Source organism: Pogona vitticeps, chromosome 6 (genome assembly GCF_051106095.1).
Source record: "Pogona vitticeps strain Pit_001003342236 chromosome 6, PviZW2.1, whole genome shotgun sequence".
Taxonomy (NCBI): Eukaryota; Metazoa; Chordata; class Lepidosauria; order Squamata; family Agamidae; genus Pogona; species Pogona vitticeps.
Window position 1 is genome coordinate 114,123,739 of NC_135788.1, and position 13,624 is coordinate 114,137,362.

Consider the following 13,624-nt stretch of genomic DNA (forward strand, 5'->3'; position numbering starts at 1 on the left):
CTGCCAGGTGGTTGTCTAAGTTTCTCCTGAAGGCTTCCAGTGTTAGAGCACTCACCACCTCGAGAGGTAATTGTTTCCATTGTCGTACTGCCATGTCAAGGCAGAGAGGCAGAAGAGGTCCATGCATTGTTATTTGCCGCATGTTGAATAAACAGCCAACATTATAATGCCATTGCAGAAAGTGATGGTAAGGCCGCACCTGGAGTATTGCATACAGTTCTGGTCACTGCACCTCAAAAAAGACATTGTGGAACTAGAAAAGGTGCAGAAGAGAGTGACTCAAATGATGACTGGGCTGGGGAACCTCCCTTATAAGGAAAGGCGACAGCATTTGGACCTCTTTAGAGAAAAGGTGCCTGAAGGGGGACATGATCGAAACGTATAAAACTATGCAGAGGGTGGATAAAGTGGATAGAGGGAATCTCTTTTCCCTCTCACGCAACACCAGAACCAAGGCACATCCACTCCAACTGAGTGTGGGGAGAGTGAGAACAGACAAATGGAAAATATTCCTTTTGTTGTTAGTCTGTGGAACTCCTTGCCACAGGATGTGGTCATGGCATCTGGACAGGATGCCTTTAAAAGCGGATTGGACAGGTTTCTGGAGGAAACGTTCATCTCAGGTGACAAGCCGTGATGGAGATGTATAATCTCCAGGTTTCAAAGGAAGGTACCTCAACATGCCAGTTGCAGAGGAGGGGTATAAGGAGACAAGTCTCTATTTGTCTCATGTGCTCCCATATCTATATGTATCTACGTATTTATACACAATTCTTCAAAAAAAAAAACTCATCCAGTTTATGAATGTGGGATATTGTGCATCTGTAGCATTGATTCAAGATGCTGAAGAATGGCCCAGTACTGCTGCACAATACCATGCCTGCATTGCCAGCAGGGGAAAAGATGCTGGGTTTTACCTGAATGTTGACAGCATGAATGGCAGCAGTCAAGATGGTCTACAGGATACCCTCTTGTGCTCACTATGGTTCACAAAGTGACATCAAGCAAGGGGAAATCCCAGAAGCTCTTTTTTTTATCAGTTAACCACTGCCCAGCCAGACAAAAAGCAATTGTCCGGGTTTTTCGTGACAAGTGTGAACAGTAGTAAAGAATCTCATTTTACATTGAAAGCCTTATTAGAGTCACAATAAGTTGGTTCCGACACATAGCTAACTATACAGCCAGGGCTGCTGGGTTTGGGTTGAGTGATTAAATGGCCATCTTCATATTTCAATAAACAATGACCTGCTGGTGACTTTCTCCTGAGATTTAGTCAGGAACTGAACACACTATCAGTTGAGACTCTTGTGAAGGCAAAACAGTATGATTAGTTTGTTCTAAGTTTATTGGGAGACATATGACAAAGAAGATGCAGTTCAATATTGTATCAATAATTACTCAGGGCCTTTTGCCCACTGGGGCAAATAAAGAACCTCATTGTTGTTGATTTCCCCCCCTTTTTCTACAGCAATAGCCACATCAAACCATGGCTTCAAGGAGCCCTTACCCAATATGCCTCATCCTTGCATTCACCTGGATGATGGCAAGGGTTGAAGCAGCTGGCGATTATGAAACCTTCCTCATAGAGAATGTCGACTTTCCAAGAACACAGGCCCGGAATGATGATGTCTATTGCAGACTGATTATGAGCAAGAGATGCTTCGGCTACCGGGTTGTTCACAACTACATCGTTCATGCCTCGGAAGACCAGCTGAAAGCCATTTGCACGGTCGATGGCGAACCAGTCTCTGGATACCGTAAAAATACAACCCCCCTCCCAGTTACTAACTGTTATGATACAAACCGCGATTTGGCCTTCACTGGTGAATACCTCACGGGAATATTTGAAGTTCGGTGTAAGAAAGGATTTCCGGTTGAATTTAATGGCTTCCGTAGATACATACCAGTCAAGACAGAATAGAATGAGGCTGTCGATTTTTAAGTCCTTTGGCAGGAATGTAGACCAAGGTTAGAGCAGAGATGATTGGCTTTTGTAACCACACCTGCCTCTCGGGTTAAACTGGATGGATGTAAAAGAATTGTCCTCCTAATTCACAGTCAGCCGCTATGACAAAGCCGATAACATCTATGTATTTGAAAGGTCCCTTTGCATGAACCTCACACTTGGCCAAATCTCTAACCCTACTTCTGAAGCATTTAAGTTGGAAAGCTTGTACTTAATCAGAAAGCAGTTGATTACTCAGTCTGGATACTTTCCTCTCCTAACATGAAGTCCTCCCCACCAGCCACTTTTTGCTAAAATAAATCTTCTTAAGCATCAAATTGTGTACTTTCTTAAGACAGCTCTGGCTCAAGCACACGACATATTCTGTACTAGAGGAGGTCAATTTATTCACAATCTGAGAAGACTCCAAGTTTTGTTTCTACAACTGATTTCGAGGGAAGATGTAAAAATACAGGGATTGAACATGTGGTGTATCACATAAACATGCACAGAGTCTTCATCTTATATCAGCATCTTATCAACATTGAGTGTTGATTTAAAGTGTATTCTGTCTGGGACAGAAAGTACTTTAGGAGGGGTTCCCCCCCCCCAATTGTAGGGAGAAGAAACCAAATCAACAAATAAATCATTCCAGGCCAAAACTTTGGCTGGTGTTTGAATGCTTCCTTCTGAAAAGACTGAGTTTGAAGCTCTGTATATTCAGCTACATTAATACTGAATTCAAGCTGTCATTCCTTTTTTTAATCCCCATAGATTCCTTTTTTAAAATTATTTATATTCCAGGCAGATTCAATGTGGTCTTATTCATGCTTAGATGTGCTGTCCGTGTTGAACTTGTTCAGCACCCTCTTTTGAGAATTATGTTTCAGTTCGTTTTGGGGGAAAGTACAAACATTCACAAATTTCTTTTGCCAGAGTTCTGCTGCCTGCATGAGAAGCAGAAAGGCAACCCTGTAAGTGTTTCTGCCTTACCACCAGCCTCCTTGGTATCCTGTTTCCCCGAAAATAAGACCTAACCTGAAAATAAGACCTAGTATGATTTTTCAAGATGCTCGTCATATAAGCCCTACCCCAAAAATAAGCCCTAGTTAAGTGAAAGCCTGCCCTCTACCCTTGTGCAGCAACCAGAAGAAGATGACATGACTGTATTTGAATAAATGTAGATTGTACACACACAAAAAATCATCCCCTGAAAATAAGCCCTAATACGTTTTTTGGAGCAAAAATTAATGTAAGACCCAGTCTTATTTTCAGGGAAACAGGGTACATATCAGTTCTTGTGCTGGTTAAAAGATGGGTTGTGCAAGTGATTATGCAAAAGAATGCCATAGATAGACAGTTACACAACTGCTGGGCTTCCACATTTGGGAGAGAAATTGATTTAGATTTAAAAAAAAAAAAAACCCCAAAGGCAGCAGAAAGCAAAATGAGCAGATCTTCCAATGACTAGCTGGCCTGTGCAGTAACTAATAATCTGAATACTGGTGCTTCCTGCCTTGTTCATTGAACTTGAATCATCTGAGATTAGCCTATGCAAAGAGGAGAAGGAATGAGGAACAATGCCCGAGTCTTAGTACACAACAACACTCTTCTGTGTCCACCTATTTTATATTTTAAAAGATAGGCAAAGGTAAAGATTCCCCTTGACTTTTAGTCCAGTCGTGTCCAACTCTAGGGCCCGGTGCTCATCTCCGTTTCCAAGACGTAGAGCCAGCGTTTGTCCATAGACAGTTTCCGTGGTCACGTGGCCAGCACAACTAGACACGGAATGCTGTTACCTTCCCACCAAGGTGGTACCTATTTATCTACTTGCATTTACATGCTTTCAAACTGCTAGGTTGGCAGGAGCTCACTCTATTGCGTGGCTTCGATCTTACGACTGCTGGTCTTCCGACCTTGCAGCACAGAGGCTTCTGCGGTTTAATCCACCCTCAAAAACAGGAATTTCCCTGTCCATTTAGGGGAAGGTTTACTTCCCACCTCATCTTTCACCAAAAGAAAAGAGTTCCTAATTATCCACCCAGCCCAATTAACAATAATTGTTTTCATTTTAGTTGGACCCATACCACAATACAAGAATTTGCAGCACCAAAAATAAGCTTGGGTGAAGAGAAAGAGAGACCATTTTGCAGGACCATCAGTGATGGATTTCATTTTGCCCCATCAGGACCCTCTTTTTCACAGCGTGGCATGTAATCTAGCCCATACTCTATTTGTTGCCATGCTTAAGAACCAGAAAGGAAAGGTCACACAACTTAAGTTTTCTTCAACATGTTTATTGTTTGCTCGACATGGACATGCATGTCGGTGTGATTATGCTGATAGTTTGTTGGCCTCTTAAAGCCTGAAATAGAAAAATGAACACAAGGAAAGTATAGAAATATAGAGAAAATATACCAGTAATTCAAAAAGAATAGGGGAAAATAGAAGGGCATTATTAGAAAGACATTTTCACGACAAACAAGGAAAATGGCATCATTCTTCAGATCTGGCCTTCATCATAATGAACAGGCTTCCCGCCTCTACAAGCAATGACGATGAACCTCTGTGACTTGTTCTCTCTGTAGTTACAAGGTGGACGTGTCGAACCCCCTGTGTGTTTGCAGGTTGTGACCGAGAATTGCTTACGACTACGACGCAAGTTATTGCCATGAGGTTGCCCTCCAGCACCACACACGCCTGTGATTTGTTTCTTGGAGGCGTGGACAAAGGAATTCACTGCCTTGCACTGAGGTTTGGTCATCCCGCGTCTCTGCATCATGGTGTTACAATAACGCTTGCCGACATTGCTTTTGGGATTATCGTAGTGTTGTCGTAGGAATGTCTTGTAGTCGGCGGCATAGGCTTCCAGGATGAACACAGTGGCCAGGAGCACAAAGAGAACAGGGCCGGATCCTTTGAAAGCCATTGTCAAGTCTGTTGGGCTAAAAAAAGGCACCTGGAAGAGAAAAAAAGATAGAGAATGTATAAAAGCTACCATTTACCACCGGAAAGAGTTACTTCTCTCAAAATAGAGCGAAGTGAAAACCAACTTGCTATTTCAAATCCACAACTTCAAATTTGTGGCAAATATCAGTTACCTCAGGAGTTGGCGGGAGCTCCAACGCTGGAGTGATTCGAGAGAAAATTGGACCACCATCTGTCAGACCTGCTCTGATTTGGATTCTTGCATTGAGCTGGGGATTGGACCCGATGGCCTTATAGGTCCCTTCTAACTCAATTATTCTATGATTCTAGGTTCTGTAGTCCCAGCACTTAGTCATTCAACCCATAAAGCCTCATTCCCCCCAACACACAGTAAGCCTTTGGGATGAAGTTAATAATGGAGAGAACAAGAATTTGAACAGTAGGAGGAGACAGCCTTAGAAGTGTTAGCCATGTTAATATGTGCAAGCATATCGGGCAAAATCCCAAGGGAGAAAAAAAAATAAAGACAAAAAGCTTGTGGCACCTTAAAGACTAGCCATTGTATTTAATGTTTGCTTCATGGATCAAGTCCACTTCTTCAGATATATTCAGACATATAATAGTTAGACTTTAAGATGCCACAAGGTTATTGTCTTTGTTAAATTTTTCTTTTAATCAAACAGCCTGTGTCTCTCTGCCTCAGGCGGTAAGACACCATGCATCGCCCATCTTCAGATGAGTCCGCACACAAAGAGGAAAGGTGGGGATAAACAAACTAGTTCTATGTATTCGCAAAGGCTTTCACAGCCGGGATCTAATGGTTGTTGTGGGTTTTTTGGGCTTCTTGGCCATGTTCAGAACACGGCCAAGAAGCCCGAAAAACCCACAACAACCAAACTAGTTCTACTCGGCTTCTCTTGATGGCTAAATATGGATTCAGTTAATAAGCATATCGTTTTTGATGGCTGCATACCTTTGCAATTAATAAGAGGAAAAAAACAATTGAATGTATTGGCGAAGGCTTTCACGGCCAGGATCTAATGGTTGTTGTGGGTTTTTCAGGCTCTTTGGCCATGTTCTGAAGGTTGTTCTTCTTAACGTTTCGCCAGTCTCTGTGGCCGGCATCCTTATTAACAAAAGTATTTCTTAATAAGGGCAGTTCTGTTGCTGTTATATGCCGTCAAGTCAATACTGATTTATAGTGACCCTAATAGAGTTTCCAAAGCAAGAAAGGTCTTAAAGGGGTGGTTTTACTACTTCCAACCCCACTGCCAGTGAGATTCCATGACAGAGCGAAGGAATCAAACTGACGTATCCTGAATCCTAGTCCATTACTCTATCCACTACACCATACAGGTTACAAGGATAGTTCTAATTCATTACAATGCTTTTACAAAGAGTTTGAAAAGAAGTCCAGTATTGTCTTTTATCTAGATTTCTTGTACTGTAAATAAATCTAGAAGCAACTAAGTTCCAGAGCCAAGAGAGAGAGAATAAAAAATCTGTATTTTCCACAACTTACCCCGATCCAACTTGAAAAGGAGATCAATTCAAACTTCAGGTAAAGGTAGAGATCTTTCTTAGCTGCTTTCTATCCTGAGCAATTCACCTTGGTGTTTAAATACTTATTCAAGGATGTGGGAGGAATAGAAGAGAGGAGAAGAAGCACACCCCCTCTTTTACACTCTCACACACATATGCACAAAGAATAAACAGTTACGGGAAACATGGTGCGTGGAATGGGGAAAATTTCAGAACAGAAAACCCCCAAGCATGACACAAGATGACACAACTCTTCTTGTGGTTTAAATGTCCAAATGTCCATCCAGACCCCTCCAGGCACGTTAGACTACATCCTTCATCACCCTCGGCTACTCAGAGCTGCTGGCTTGTGTGACGGGATTTGTAATGCAATATATTTGGAGGTCCTGGGTTGAGGAAAGTGAAGGATGGGGATGAACCGAAGACATATTTCAGAGAGAAAACATCCAATATCTCAATTTAAAGACATTCATGTGCCTTCCTACAAGATCCCTTATCATAGCTGGAAAGAGATGCCAATGCCACTGGATTTTCAAGTCATTAGGAATTCTCAGCATGTGTAAAGAGTATCTCTTTTATCAGTCTATATCTGCATGCATCTTAGCATTTCCCTAGTCCATGTTTATAACCTCTAGTACTGATAGACAAGATTTGTTATTTCTGCCTAGAGTTGCTCTAATACTATTTGCCAATACTATTGGCAAATAGTATTGGCAAATTGTTCTCTTTGCTCTGCTACATGACGAGCAACATTGTAAACCCCAAAGCCCCATAAACCTCCCGGAAATACCTAGATAAGCAAACTGGAAAATGAACAGGTTACTGTTAAACTAATCAAAACACCTGCTTTCTTGCCACATATGCTTCCTGGCATACGGTAAGAAAGGGCTGGAGGCATTCAAGAGAAATTTGAACCACCAATTTGATTTGTATTCCTGCATTAAAAGGGGGGTTGGAATCGATGGCCTTATAGGCCCCTTGCAACTCAATGGTTCTACGATTTTAACTTTGTATAATAGGCAAGCATTTTAAATATCTTGTGTAATTAGTGAATAAGGTGTATATGTCTTAGGACTGATAGTTTTTAAGCTCCCCATTCTAATTGGTGGCCCTAAGAAACTTCTCTTGTTCTTGATAAGTGCAAAGTATACAAATTTTTGTGCTGTGTTGTAAAGGCAATTCTCCTGTGTAGTCTTGAAGATTCTTTTCATTTCTGTACACGTACATATTTTCCCCACAAATTGTTGTTGGTCAAAGAGAGGAAATGCAGGCTAAGTGTTGTCAAAAGTAGGAAGGTAGGAAGAATGTTAAAATGATTTGAATTTGCAGTCATAGTTTGTGAGGTTTGGGGGCACCTTCATTATTTCTTTCTAGGGTTAAACCGTATCTGCTTAACGGAAGGTGGTAAGATGGTTTCCACACATTCAAATGACAGGATGGTCCCCGGAACTAGAACAGCAAAGCTGGCCTTTGCCATCCACCGGGGATATCGCGAGACAGATTTGTCTCACGGGACTCTGAAGTGGGAGGGGAAAGTCAGGGTGTTTAAGGAGGCTTTCCACTCTGGAAGACCCTCTTCTTTTCGGGCACCCACTCGCCCTCCCTATTTCTAGTGTGAGTTCTTCTCGTCGCCTGTTAGGGGCCAGATAGGAATTTTGACCATCATCCTGATTGGCCTTTGGATGGGGGAGTTTTTGCCTATCCCACACTGGAAGAGGGTTGTGGCAACTTGGTGGAATAAACTTTGGTCACACTGGCGGGTAGTGCGGAAAAAAACAGGTATTTACGGTGAGTCCTGTGGTAATTTCAAATAAGCCAACAGTACATCCGACCGCCTGGCACTGAGGATCGTGCAATTACAGTGCCTGTGGTGGGAAGATGCGCTGGGCCATTTCCGGACTAACACCCCTTGAAGAAAGGGGGGTCGAGGTCTCGTGGTGTTTTATTAGCGGCTGGCCAGGTTACTGCTGTCCTTAAGCTCACCAGAGCCTGGGGGCCGGGCACCCGCCCCGATCAAGGGGTATTTAGATATGTCATTTAACTGTTTCCACACTACAGCAGGCCCCCTACTTCTGAAAGAGAATAAAATTTTTGAATCTGAATGTATATTTAATAAAGTGTGGCCCGCATTTAACCCATATTGCTGTCTCGTGCTTTATTCCGGGCCTGGGAAGGGCCATGAGGCAATTTTATTTCTACAAAATCTGTAAACCTCAAACATAATTCTCTTTCTTTAGCTTCTCAGTTTAATATAGTTTTCTTTACTATTCTTTTGGATAGACTGCAAAATCATAGTGGCGTGAATGCAGAGAAAATGTTGCTGAGATTTCAAGAGACTCAATGAAAGTGGGACCGGAAGATATTCAACATTTATTGGCTCATTGTAAATACAATGGATTCATATGTGGCTTGACCCTCATATGTATGTTTGTCCGGAAGTCAAATGAACTTCCTTCTTCTGAAGAGAAATCGATTTGAAGTGTCAACCCACTGAAAAACAAAGCAAAAGCACGGGCATTTTTGTAGGATTAGAAAGCTTTACAGCAAATTTATAGAAGAATATTCCAAATTCCAGAGATCAGTAACACTTTTGCTAGGACAATAGCCAAATATATACCCCTCTGTACCAAATGTGTGTAGACTTTTATGGTCGCCAGAAATGATGATGTGGTGTTTTTAATTATATTTCTCCAAGTTGGATTCTGTTTGATGAAGTTGTAGGTGGCATGGGACAGGGGTGCCCCATCCCCAATTTTTTTGGGGGGCAGCCCCACTGTCTCACTCATGAGTGGCCATTGAACAAATATCTCCTGTTCACCAACAGTTGTCAACATGGTGTTGTCAACATTCAGGCCTCCCTTTGCTATGAAAAGCTTAGCATCCTTTTCCCAACTGACAATCATGCTTGTGGGCTCACTACCGTGTTTCCCCAAAAATAAGACAGAGTCTTATATTAATTTTTGCTCCAAAAAAACACACAAGGGCTTATTTTCAGGGGATTTTTTTTAATGTACAACAATCTACACTTATTCAAATACAGTCATGTCATCATCTTCTGGTTGTTGCACAATGGTGGTGGGCTTTCACTTAACTGGGGCTTATTTTTGGGGTAGGGCATATTTTATGAACATCCTGAAAAATCATACTAGGGCTTACTTTCAGGTTAGGTCTTATTTTTGGGGAAACAGAGTAGTTCCTAGTGTAAGGGAAAGTTTTTTTTATGGGGAAAACCAAACAAAAGCAAGAAACTGCTCCTCTTTTAGGGAGTATACAGTGGTGCCTCACATAACGAGCGCACCATTTAACAACGAATCCGCATAGCGATCTATTTTTTTAGATCGCTAATGCGATCACATTGCTATGTTCTGAATAGGCAAAACATCGCATTGCGATGATCGGTAAGCGAAAGGCATTGAATAGGCAAAACATCACATTGCGATGGTTTTTAAACAGCTGATCGGCGGTTCCAAAATGGCCGCCAGGTGCCCAAAATGGCCGCTGCAAGTGTTTTCACGCCCTGCCCTCGCTTACCAAGGGCGCGAAAATGGCGGCGCTATGGAGGAACTTCGCTGAACGGCGAGTTTGGGAGCCATAGGAACGCATTAAATGAAGTTTAATGCGTTCCTATGGCTTTTTCCATTCCGTTTAGCGATGTTTCTGCATAGCAACAATTAATCTGGAATGGATTAACGTCGCTATGCGGGGCACCACTGTATAAGAAGAATGTATGTGTCATGCTTAGGCTTATACAAATTAAAAAATTATTTGCTGGCTGGGGTGAGACATTTCAGTAGTGTGTGGGAAAGGAGAGGAACACTTGGTTAAAATCTTCAAATAATCTGCTTAATATTAACCTTTAAAACAAGAAAAACCTCTTGCAGAGCCCCTAAATGTAAGCGAGGGACTGGCACTGCTATGTAAGCACTTCCTTTTCAAAATGGAAGCCATACTCTCGGTCTTTCCACCAAACTATGGCTTGGAGCTGTCTGCCTGAAATAAAGAATCCGCACTTACAACCTTATAAAACTGTAAATAGCTATTTTTGGTAACAAAGTGAAAAATGTTCGCCCTCACAAACATGCATTTTGTTAGAGGGAGGTTTTCTTCCCCTCTCATATTTGGCCAAAAGAAGGTAGTGTATAATTATTAGCCTCGCCATATTAAATTTATTGTTTTGATTTTGTTTGGCCCAATACCACAGTACTGTACAAGTATTTTCATCATGAAAAATAAGCTTTGGTCAAGAGAAAGAGAGACATTACAGAAGACACTCAGTGGTGCGTTTAAATTTCCCATGTTAGGCCCCTCTCCCTCACGGTGTAATCTGGTTTAGACTCTTTTGATTGCTGTGTTTAAGGACACAAATGAAATAGAAGCCGGCTTGGAAATGAAATATCTATTGTCCACTGGATTATTTAGAGTGTTCAAAAGCAAAGGGTCTAATGCTTATTATTAAGCTAATATGTAATGATTGTTCTTGTCAGCACAAACCACAATACTCCAGTCCTCATAACAATATATATCTTGCTCTCGACCTAAGCACAGTGAGCTTCTTGAGAAAGTCTACCTCATGAAATGCTACAGAAGACCATCTCGGACAGGTTCACGCTTCCCACTCCAGGACAATGATGAAACGAAGTTATGAAATGAAACATCACTCAGCTGAATTGTCTGCAATATATTTATTCTTTGCACAGTATAGACTTAACATTTAGCTGTGATTGGGTGAATACAGGCTGATAGCTTGTTGGGCTGTTAAAGTCTGAAATGGCAAAATTAATGCAAGGAAAGTACAGGAAACAGCAGGAAATCGAAAGAAGAGAAACCAGGTACCACATTATTACAACTCAGAAAAGGAAAATCTTCAGAGGAGCAGCAAGGAAAATGGCATCGTTCTTCAGATCTGCCCTTCATCATAGTGTATAGGCTTCCCATCTCTACAAGCAATGACGATGAACCTCTGTGACGAGTTCTCTCTGTAGTTGCAAGGTGGACGTGTTGAACCCCCTGTGTGTTTGCAGGTTGTGACCGAGAATTGCTTACGACTACGCCGCAAGTTATTGCCATAAGGTTCCCCTCCAGCACCACACACATCTATGATTTGGTTTTTGGTGGCATGAACGAAGGAATTCACTTCCTTGCACTGAGGTTTGGTCATCCCGCGTCTCTGCATCATGGTGTTACAATAACGGTTGCCGACATTGCTTTTGGGATTATCGTAATGCTGCCGTAGGAATGTCTCATAATCAGCGGCATAGGCCCCAAGGATGAATACAGTGGCCAGGAGCACAAAGAGAACAGGGCCGGATCCTTTGAAAGCCATTCTCAGATTTCCTGGGCTAAAAATATCTCCTGCAAGGAAAAAAGAGAAAAGGGATATGTAAAGGCTGACATTGATCACCAGAGGGAGCTAGCTTTCTCAAAACTATGTGAAGTGATCATCAATTCACGCTCACACCACAGCTTCACATTTCACGTCAAAGAATCACCTCACGATCATTTGGCAAAATCCAAAGAAACAAAACAATAGGTCTGTGGCTAGTTACATTGTTTTACCCAGGCATGGCAGTTAATGAGCAATTCAGGAAGCTCATTAGCGTAGAAGAACTGGTCCACCCTACCTCTCCTCAGAGTGTGGAGTGTCCAGGAGGGAGGAATCTATGTAAATTTGAGTTAATACTGCTGTGACTGCCAGAACCGGTTCTTGCTGAGATGCAAATCAAAGTAGCAATCATGGTCTTCCCATTGTCTTGTTGTGTGAATGAGGAATATAATATTCCCCAAGTAAACAGACATAAGCCTTTGCGACTCAACCTAGAAAAACCCTTTATTAAGAGACAGGAAGCCTCCTCAGACAGGCCTGGCCTTCTCATTAGGAAAGGCAAGTCACCTCCCTCACGGGAGGGTAGCAATTGATATGCATATCTCTCACTAAGCACAAGAGACTGTTGGTCTCTGAAGAACTAACTGTGCAACAGTGGAGAAATATCTGGCTTCCGACTTTCCAGCATCCGCCCAGCCTGGAGAACATTTGCATGAGAGCACTGTGGCTTTTGTGGTGGTGGAGATTGCCTTTACCATAAGCAGACTTTGTGGTTGCCCACAAATGCCTGATGAAGGACGCCCTCAGCATAAGCCTTTTGTCATGGTTATGTCATGGTTCTTATTGTCATCTACATATACAGAGGAGAGACTTCCCTGTTCTGGAAAGCTGTCTGCCAGATTTAGAACATGGATGTCCCAAAGATGGGTAAATCTTTGATGGATAAATATGGATCCAGTTAACAAGGATATAGTTGCCAAAGTCTGCAAATCTTTGCAATTTATAGGAGGAACAAAGATATTTATAAGTAAGGACAGTTCTCTTGTCCTTACGCGCCATCGAATCATAACTGATTTAGAGTGACCCTAATAGGTTTTTCAAGATCAATTAGGTATTTAAGGAGTGAGTTGCTGTAAGTCAGAATTGACTTAGTGGCATATGATCACTATTTTACCAGTTCCGATCAAGTCAACAATGAGTTTCCATGACAGAGCTAGGGAATCAAAATGAGGTCTCCTGAATCTTAGTCCATTACTCCTACACCACGCTGGGTACAAGGACAGTTCTAAGCCATGACAATATATTGTGATAAAGCTTTTACAAAGAGTTTGAAAAAAAAGCCTAGTAATCGCAACCTTATTTATTGTCTCTTATCTAAATGAATCAACCGGCTATAGAGAGCAGGGCAGAGACAGTTTTTTAAAAAATCTCTGTTTTCCACAACTTACCCTGATCTGTCTTGAAGACTGATTCCAGTGGAGGCAGAAATCTTAGATGTTTTCCATCCTGAGCAAATCACCTTGGTGTATAAATACTTTTCCGGAGATGGGGAAGAAGAGAAGAGAAGCTCACGCCCCTCCTTAAACATACGTTTATGGGATGGATTTCTCAAATACTATTTGCCAATGCTATTTGCTAACTGCTCTAAGATGCACAATGTTGTAAACCCAAAGCCTCATAAACATTCTGGAAATACTGTATCTAGAGAAATACTGTACCACATGTTGGAAAATTAATAGGTTACTGTCAAACTTACCACATATGCTTTTCTAACTTTGTGTAATAGGCAAGTATTTCAAATATCTGGTATAATTAGTAATTAATATCGGTGTTGCCTTAGGATTGGTAGTTTTTAGGAACCCCATTCTCACTGGTGGTCTTATATG